Source organism: Cyanistes caeruleus, chromosome 2 (assembly GCF_971803275.1).
Source record: "Cyanistes caeruleus chromosome 2, bCyaCae1.hap1.1, whole genome shotgun sequence".
Taxonomy (NCBI): domain Eukaryota; kingdom Metazoa; phylum Chordata; class Aves; order Passeriformes; family Paridae; genus Cyanistes; species Cyanistes caeruleus.
In genome coordinates, this window is record NC_141702.1 from 49707295 (window position 1) to 49717329 (window position 10035).

The following is a 10035-nucleotide window of genomic DNA, read 5'->3' on the forward strand; positions in this document are numbered from 1 at the left end:
TTCTTGGAAGGAGACAGATAATGAAGTACAGAGCATTTATTAAGAAATTTTAGTGAAATTATCTAATTCCCTCTGGATTTTTGATCTACATTTTAATGTGAACTTTGGATCAACTTATGAGAGGTTTTCATTCAGAAGAACTTTCCTGCATGTTAGGTTGACTCCAGTGTGCGAAGAGACAGAGGACCTTGCAGGTGCTATGCTTGTATCCAGTATGGGCATCTTCCACACAGAACATATTCAGCTTCCTTCCTCCTGATTCACAAGGTTTTGTTATAAGAAAGACTAAATAATGTAGACCATAAAGTAATTCTGTTTTATTTTTGCAGGTTGAAGAGACACTATGCCTTTTTGTTGTAAAAACCACTGAAAAACACCTGCTTTTAACTATGTGACATAAGCTTGCTTTCCAATAAATGCTTTATTTCCAGCAGCAACAGGAAGAACAGAATCTCCTTTACTAGACTGTTAACTACAGATCAGAAAATGAGGCAGAAGACCACATCCTAATTCCTGACAGCCCACAGGTCAGCAACAGTGTGCCAGTGAACACACAGGTCAGTGCATTTTGGCACAGCTTCACCCTGGTGTCAGTGGGCTGCTTCTTCCCTCCGTCCCTACCTTATCACCCGATTGCAGGATAGACAGTATAAAACACCCCATGGTTTTCCCTGTGGCTTGCAGGCAGTGCTGTGGGTTGGTCTGTGTGCTTTTAGGGCACAGGAGCAGATGGGAAGATGCAACAGGAGCAGATCCCCTTTGCTAAAGGATCAAAGGCAGGCAAAGCTTTATGTCATTTGGTCCTGCAGCCTCCTCCTTGTTGAAAGGCTGAAGCAGAAGTTGGCTACAGACTGACTGAATTCCATCCCCAGGATGATATTACCCTTCTTCTCCCATGCTGAGAATGAAGCAGGACTGGGACTATGAAGAACAGCCCTTTTCTATCTATGTAAAGGGAACTTTTCTGCATCTTTAGCAGGTAGCTGGGATAGTTACAGGGTAAAAATGACAAATTACAAGCATAGTACAGGGAGACTAGTCTTAACAAGAAATTGCAGAGATTACCTATAATTTTTACTGAGCAAAAGCCATGCTATTTTATCACTTTCCAGTAAACTAGCTCGGTTTCTTTTGAGAAGAGGGAGATTTAGATGAAACGGTATTTGGGTGGAGATGCATTTAATAACATTTTATGGCATACTATTTTTTACAACAAGCATAAAGCTTGTCATTTTTACTTGTCTGCCATAAGAAAAATGACAGTCTGTTTGAACACTGTAAGAATACAGTTAAGGCAGGGCATTTTTACCTCTGTCTGCATTTTCAAAGCAGGGCTGAGGTGAGGGAAGCAGATAACTAGAGGTGAGCTGACAATGTACCTACCATTTGAGCACTTGAAAAGTCATGTCTGAAATCAGAGTGCAAAATCTTGCCCAATCCTTCATCTATTCCACTCTCACCTCACTTAGAGTGCTGTGTCCAGCTCTGGGGTTCCCAGCACAAGAAGGATGTGGACATGTTGGAGCAGCTCCACAGGAAGGCCACAAAGATGATCAGAGGGCTGGAGCACTTCTCTTATGAAGACAGGCTGAGAGAGCTGGGGTTGTTTACCACAGAGAATACTTGGGATCCCTTAGAGCATCCTTCCAATACCTAAAGGGCAGGGGGAGTGGGACTTTTCACAACTAGTGATAAGACAAGGGGCAATGGCTTCAAACTGAAAGAGGGCAGATTTAGACAAGGTGTTAGGAAGAAATGTGAAGGTGGTGAGGCAATGCAACAGGTCGCCCAGAGAAATCGTGGATAACCCAACCTAGTTCAGACTGGATGGGGCTTTGAACAGCCTGGTCTGGTGGAAAATGTCCTTACAAATGGCAAGAGGTTTGGAACTAAATGATTTTTAAGATCTCTTCCAACCCAAACCATTCCAGTCCTTGTGCTGACAGACTTAACCCCTTTGTTCCCTCATGCAGATCATCTTCACCCTGCTGTACTCTGAGTCAGTCAGTCCAAGAAGAAGTGGTCCCAGTTCAGGGCTATGAATTCCTCTGAGATGAGTGTCAATACTTTCTGGACTGAAAAGTGGATGGAGCACATTTTCTCTCTCTTGGTGTCTGCACATGCACACCAGACCCTGCTGATGAATCTGTGTACAGGGGTGTCCTGGGTCTGGCTGGGACAGGGTTAATTTTTGCAGTAGCCAGGAGGTGTCATGGCTCAGACCCAGAGGATATTCTACAGCACCTCACATCTCTCCTCTGGTCAGGGTGGCTGAGGTTGGGTGGTTGGGTCTTGGACTCTGCAGTGAGTATTTTGCATGTGAATCAGTCTCTCTTTTGTACACATTTGTTATTTACACTGTTGCTGTTACAGTTTGTTTTCTAATCTCATTGCTGTTTCCAGTAAATTGTTCTTATCTCAACCTGTGATTATTACCTTTTGTGCCTCCAATTCTCCTCTCTGTCCTTTGGCTGGGGAGGATGGAGAGGGACTGAACAGCACGGGGTTCTAGTCACAGCACTAAACTGGAGAATACTTTCCTAAACCACAGCAATGGGTTAGGTTATGGATAGCAGTGAAATCTAGGGTCCCCATTTTTTGCTATTTGCCTCCCCTGCACTGAGAACAGCAATGGGAGAAGCCAGGAAACCTCTAGGCAAAGAAGTATGGGGGAGGCTGAGCAGAGGTGTGTGCAGGCCAATCATTTGGAGCCAGAAGTGAGAGCACTAGTGGAAGTGTGACACAGATGCAGGAATGTGGAGGTGGCTGGGACTCAGGCCAGGAATGCTCTCTAACATTTTGTTGTAATAGGGTCAGCTTGGCTGCACAGCACTCACCGTAAGCCAGCTCAGGTCTGGCCTATTTTGCTCCACGTTGCATCTGGATAGCTACTTGATGTGGACATAGAAGTGTGAAAGCAGGTTGTGACATGGGGAAAACCTGCAGCTGAAGGGGAGTGAATATGCAGAGAGGGAGAAAGCCAAAATATCTTCATGTTCCAGTTAACCTCTGGAGTTGTCCCAAGACACTATTTGGTTAAACAAGTGTCAGTGACTTGAGAGATAACTTGTGGAGACACCAAACTTGACAGAATTAGGAATTTTGTGTTCCAAGGATGATGTGTGTTTGAAGAGGTTTTGGGAAGTATTACATTCACAAGTGTCATCCCTAAGCATCATTCATGCATTCCTGCTTGTTTGGTTGTCAAAGTGCTGAGACAAATGTGGTTTTGTGGTCAATGGGAGAGAACACCAATGCTCAATTTTCAGCTGACTTCTAACATACTGTTCTTACATTTAAAGCAGAATGTACTGTTGATTAATTGTGGTGGCCTGTTGCAAAGATGTAGGTTGTTAGTTTTTTTTTGAGATTTCTCCCCAGTAGCAGAAGTGGAAAGCAGTTTATTGAACCCCTCACCATCTTTTCCAGCCTTTAAGTACTGAAAACACTTTACAGACAGCATTAACTTCATTTAAATAAAGCTTCATTTAAATATCATATTCTATTACATAATTAAATCAGTTACCATATCTCTGTCACTCTTAGTTTATGTTTGTTAGGGGGAAGTTTATACTGCTAACAGCAGTGGCTTATTAGTTTGCTTGTCTGAAGTCTGATTTTTAAGTTAGTTAGGAAACAATTATTTAAAGAGGTTGTATAAACATTCTTCAGTTAGAATTAGGAAATACATATAGAAAAATTTAGGCTCCAACTTAAAAGATGTAATGGCTATTACATTTCAAGCTAAATGACCTATATGGACACTCAACACTATTTGTGAGAAGGGAAACAGAAAATTGAAGCAGGCCAACAGTTTTTTTTCTGTAGGAAACTTTAATTCATGTGATTTATGGAAAAATCTTGGTAACAAGTGGCAAGGCTGTAGGCAATTGTTTCCTTGGATCTCAGTAAGACAGAGGTGAGAAAGAAAAACACAGTAGTTCACCACCTGTGTGGGAAATCTCAGAGAAAAGCAGTATATCAGGTCTGGACTTCTAAGATTCCCAGCAAGGAGTTTGTCTTAAAATCTTTCCTTTCCTTCCTAGACCATTTTACACTAGGTCATGAATGTGGAGGGATTTCCTTAAGGATATGTCAACAGGAACACCACAGGATGTCAGCTTTTTTTCTATGTGTATCTGTTGTTGCATTATTTTGGCCAGTCTGAAAAATACAAAGCACCTACACTGCTGTTCATCACCAGTAGAATTTCTGGTTGTATCTCCTTCATCTTTGGATGCATTTTACAACAAGGAGTGAGTACTCTGCTCAGTGTGTTGGAACCACAAGATGGGCCAGCAGAGGTTACAGCTGGGAGGTATTGAGTCAGGCTTCCAGACATATGATTTAATATATCTATCATCAGCAAGCACAAGTTTCAACTGCTGTAAAAAGAAATCACTGACAAGGGCATTAATGCCAACTTGTTATGCTTCTTGCTCTCCTTTGAGCACATCAGCTTATAGAAGGCATTAAGATTTTTCAGTTTCCATCTCTTCTGCCTGTGGATATGAATTGCAGCACTGTAATTTAAAATAGCAAACACATACTATGCAGCCTAAAATAATGAGAAATTTAGAACAACTGTACGGCCAGATGGTTTTATAGTTCCGGCATTCAAAAGACGATATAGTGTTATTCAGTCTTGAATTAAAAAAGGCAAGGATCCTTTGAACTCATCCAGATATTGGGCAGTCCTCATTACAAAAAATGAGGTCAATATCTTTGACAAAGTACTAATATATTTTTTTCAGAACAGCTGAAATTAAATGAACACAAAGATCTTATGAATTTTGAAGAGAACTATTTTCACGAAACCATGAAGCAAAAATTGATGCTAAGAGGGTGAATAGATCTCTTATTTGTGACAATTGGAAATACATGTGACTGCATCATTTAGAGGTGTTAGATCAATTTTTCTTTAGAGAGACCTTTGTTCAATAGAATAATTGTAGAACGATGTGTAATATCTGATTAGTTCCAAGAGAATTAACTTTTTCATTATAATTTCAAAAGAGTGACCAGCAGCAGTGTTTCTCCTGTCCTTAACAGGATACCAGGAACTGAGAAGCAATAAGCAGCTAGAAATCAGAAATCATCCTATGAATTTCCAATGAGCCTTAGCCTTTCAGTTATGCAGAGGACAATTACTGCATTTTTGTAACCTCAATGAAGTTCACAAAAGTCATAACACTTGTATGAACTTGTATTCTTTTCTGCTTTATTCTGCTCAGATCTGCCAGGTCTGAGCTCCTGATTTGCAGTACCGTAGTCATCAGGCTTTGGAGGAAGACTGAGGGGAAAATGGTGATTAAAACATTCCCAGGACAGATTGCCTTGCTTACATAATTGATTATTTGTCAGAATTTAATTCCTGCTCTGTTTCTCTGATAACACTGAGGTAGTGACAAAAGAGTGATCTATGTGTTTTGGTGCTGAATCCTGCCTGGGAAGACATGGGTTTTTTTCTCTGTTTTGCTCCAGATTTCCACCGTTGCTTTGTGCAAGTCACTAAGTCAGTCTGTGCTTTACTTCTTTGTCTAATCAAGTCGAATACTAAAGAATCCCCAGATCATAGTTCTTGTTCAGAAAAATACCCAGCAATTTTGGATCCCCTAAAAGCTGCAGCCAAACAGTGGAGTTGAAGGGACCCCCAGAACCCAAATTAATTCCACTAAACTGGAAAACAGGAAAAGACAAATGATGAAAAAGAATGTAAGCAGATGTTTTTCTTTACATGACAGGCAGAAATATCTTTACACTCCTAGTACATTTTGTTTTGTTTTCCGTGATTACATATAACTCAGCCTTTCTCAAATGACTCCATATTGCTTTTTATTCAGCCTTTACAATTTGTTCAGTTTTTCTAGGCATTGATCTAATGAAACCTTTGAGAAGAAATCAGCAAGAAGAGGAAAGCTCTGACCTATTCCTATTTACAGTACCATCTGTTCATTCCTGCTAGTGTATTTCTCATGCCCAACATGTTTTCTTTTCCTTTTACCTTGAAAACTAAATTTAAAAGTCTTCATTGTCAGAAAATATAGGTTTATTGTCAATATGCCAAACAATCAAGGAGTATAGCTTCTCTCCCCAGTAACAATTTGATGTCCTGCACGAATGTCACACCTCACTGCTAGCCTGGGCTCTTGGAGAGGTGGGTTATTGCATCTTTGTGAGGGGCATTGTAGCAACAAATGGTTGAATTCCTTCCATATATGTTTTCTACATCAAAAAATGCAGAAACATATTTTCCTAAATTCATTTTCCTCCCGGGATTTCAGTTCTGTTGGATGTATTCTTATTGTCTTATGGCACAGTACACAAGGAGCTGGATTCTCTGGGAGTTTTTCATTGATTTCATTATTTACATTGTTTCACTTCACATTATTGACTCCTACGCACTGCAGCTCTGACCCTTAGGCTGAAAACTTCTAAAATGTGAAACTTCTGTCAGGAACACCTCGTTTTCAATCAGAGTGAAGATTTCTGAGATCAGAAATATTACTGTGGCTTGAGTCAAAGGAAAACAACAATCTATACGTTCCTGCTTATTCTGCACATTTTATACCTCCCAGAAAAGACATATGAAAACAGATTTACATTTTTATTTAGCCATCTTTTAATTTAATCTCTCCATCCTTCAGTAAGTCAAGCACAGAAGCTTTCCTCATGTTTTTTCCTCTCCTGTTTCTCCTCAATAGCTGTAGCAAGCTAAACATTGGCATCTGTTGCTCCAGCAAATATTTTGTGGTTTTCCTAGTATCTGCAGGTGGCTGCGCTTGGCTGCATCTCCCAGTCCTACTGCTTCTATGTTTCTCTGACAGAAAGATATAGAAGTAATAGCATACGGAAATAGCATGGTCTGGAGAAAAAAAATATATACTGGGGAGTTGGATATTTTACTTTCATTGAAAATTTTTGAGATTTCTTCTCTTTTCCAAGTTAATACTGAGAGAAAAATGAAATCTATAAGTGTTTGTTTAGTTTATTTATTTGGAGTGAAGCACTAGCAGTGAGTAGTATTCACACTGAATGGAAATCCTAATAATCTATTTTAGCCCAGGGAAAAGATCTTTTCCTACACACATCTGATACAAGCACAGAACTGTTCAGCTGCAGTGGAGAAGAGGTCTCCTGTAACTCTGAATTTGACAACAAAACCCCTAACTTTTCTCCATGGCCCATGGGACACACTGGGGGATCTTTCCCAATGTCTTTCTACAACAATCATGCTTTCTTTTTTAAGTCAAGTTTTATGCTTTATTTTCTCCCCTAGTCAGGTCTCTGGACTTGGTTTTTGCCTCTGATAATATTTCAACCTGCACCTTTGGGCAGTTTCTTGATACATTTTTGTGTCTGCTGCCAAACTGCCTTTAAAAGAAGGGTGAAATATCCCCAGTTTCCCTGAAATACTTTGCAATTATTGTAATAGCTGCACTTTGATGTAAACTCGTAAATAAATGGAAGAATGCAGAGTACAACTATAAATATGCCAGCAGGTTATTAGCTGAATTTAATTTCATTTTAAATAAGTAGGTATTTATTGCTTTTTGTGACTTTGCTTTCTATAGTGGAGTATAGTGGATAATACTACAATGTATATTAGATAGATAGATAGATAGATAGATAGATAGATAGATAGATAGACACACATTTTTGTGATTGGGAATATGTTATACTTTTAATGTCTTCTCACAGTGTTTTTTCAGCAGTTTTTTTTTGTTTGGTTGTTGGTTTTTAAACAAGAAAACAAACAAAACTAACCAAATTAAAAAGCACAAGGGGTTGTTTTAGAATGGGAAAAATAAACACTCCCAGTCATTTGTGTTTATTTCCCATATGGCATACTATGAAGTTGTTACTACATAAGGTCTTAATATTTCTGCAGTTTATAACTCTAACTACTAAGTTTTGGTTGATTTTTCTCACTGTGGTTGCCACACAGCTTACAGATATTTGTGTCATTTACTTGTAGCTGCAAATCTACATGTGATTTTAAGGGATCATTTTTAAGACAGGGTTGAACAAAAAGTAAACCGTAACAAAATCCATGTGAATTACCAATGCACCCATGACTGATGTATTTCTCTTCCCATTGGGTTTTGTTGCCTTTAGAGGCTTTGTGTTGCATTTTGTACTAAAAGCAGAGAGAAAGTTAAGGAAGTATCTGACTGCTGTGTAATCAAACACATTGTAAATTTTTACCAGATGAACCATTAATTCTTTCTTTTTACAATTCCATTTCCTGTGAGCAAAAATATTTTTGTCTCATGAGCCTTTGCATCATCTGTGGTATTTCACTTGATGAGGGTGGTGAGATCCTCAGATGATATAGAACATCTTCCCTCTGATACTGCATTATTGGAGCCAGCAGGAGTTTTGCTTTTGGAGAAAAGTAGGCATGGAGATGGCAATAAACTCAAAGTGCTCCACTAATCCTCTGACTGTGCCTTCTGGGCAAGAGCCTCCTAAACTCACTGAGATGATGGGACATGAACATGTTTTCCTTGGCTTTATTGCATCAAGGATGTCAGCCTATCTGCTGTAGGAGAGCTCCTGTGTTGTGTACCTCGTGTGCATGCATGTTTGTGCTGGTGATTTGAGCTGGCAGGTGTCTGAAGGCAGCCAGAGATGCGGTGTACAGCAACGTGCCACAAAGCGTATTGCTTTTACTCAGTGATTTTCCCCAAGGAAGACAGTGAGCTCAAAATGAGATGCTGAAGCTGCAATTTGGTGTCTTGTCTCCTTTCCACAGTGCCACTGAGCCGCCCTGTGAGCTGTGGAGTGACCAGAAAAGTTTAATGCATGTTGCCACCCAGAAGCACTGTGCAAAGACAGTTCTGGTAATGCAGTGAGTTGCTTCCTCAGGTAGACCCAGGTGTGTATCTGCAGACAAGGTTGTCCATGTGGTTGGCCAGTTTTGACACATGTTTATATGTTGTGTTTTTAACATGCTGTTGCAGTGTGTTGGTCCCAGAGGTATAATGAATTCAGTTCAATGGTTTAAATTATAATTCCACAGAAATTCCATAATTAAATATGTTAATCTTTCCATCTCCTTTTCTCTGAAAAACCTCACATCCTTTTCATGCTGTGTTTTTTTGCTGACCCCCCCCCTTTCAGCCTTCTCTTTTGGCCTCTCAAATGCTTAGGGCAATACAAAGTAAGTAATAAATACATCAAGGCTCTTTGGTATTGTAAAGATGTGAAACTCTTACCATGTTCTCATGGGAGTATCATATAATTCATATAAAAATCCTGTGGTTAGATCAGATACTTAAGAGTTTACCTCATTCACATTGAAAGTCAAAGGCATGTCTTTAACACCTACATGATTTTAATGGAGGCAGCTTTAAAATTAAAAAAAAATGCTGTATCATTTCAAAATTTGAGAGTATCTGGTTGTGATTATAAAAGGTTAAAAGCATTTTAGATTTGATCTATAAAATATTAATTGTGCTTATTCCTTAATTCTAATGCACTTTATATCTGTTTCTATGGTGATAATAATATAATGCACAGGGAATGTTAACAGTCTGAAACAGACTAGATCCTGAGATGATCTGAGCAGCTCCTGGAAGGGCTGAGGATCCTTAGCTCCTGGAAGCAATAGAGTGGAACATATCAAAGGAAAACTGTTACATTTTACAAGGTAAGGTCGTGCAACTTTTGCCAATTAGGAGTGGAATCTCTTGTACAGTACTGCATGATCCTGTTAAAAGCAGCCAGAAGTGACTCCACAGCAAGTGACAGCACCAAATGTAAAAATCCCAGCCTGGGAGGCACAACAGGGTCTTGGCTCCTACTGGAGTTTGCACACTTAATGCTTGTCAGCATAGATGCCTGCCTGTGTGACACCCAAATAGCTACTCAAAGCACTCAAAGCACCACTAATCCCCACAAATACATTCCAGTGCTGGTGGCATACAGTGAAAATGAGCAGGATAGGGTTTACAGCTGAAGTGTCACTCAGTGAGCCAGGGAGAAGTGGATTTTACTTATGTTTTCAAACAACTGGTAAATGAAGTGAAG

At 39.6% G+C, this 10035-nt stretch overlaps 1 long non-coding RNA gene across 1 annotated transcript; it reads left to right on the forward strand.

The window, feature by feature from the left end:
• The first annotated feature begins 342 nt into the window (after positions 1 to 342).
• Positions 343 to 9649, forward strand: LOC111927298 (uncharacterized). The gene is made up of 3 exons (XR_002863505.2): positions 343 to 557; positions 8759 to 8881; positions 9526 to 9649. It is a non-coding gene; the product is annotated as an uncharacterized LOC111927298 (long non-coding RNA).
• The last annotated feature ends 386 nt before the right edge of the window (positions 9650 to 10035 follow it).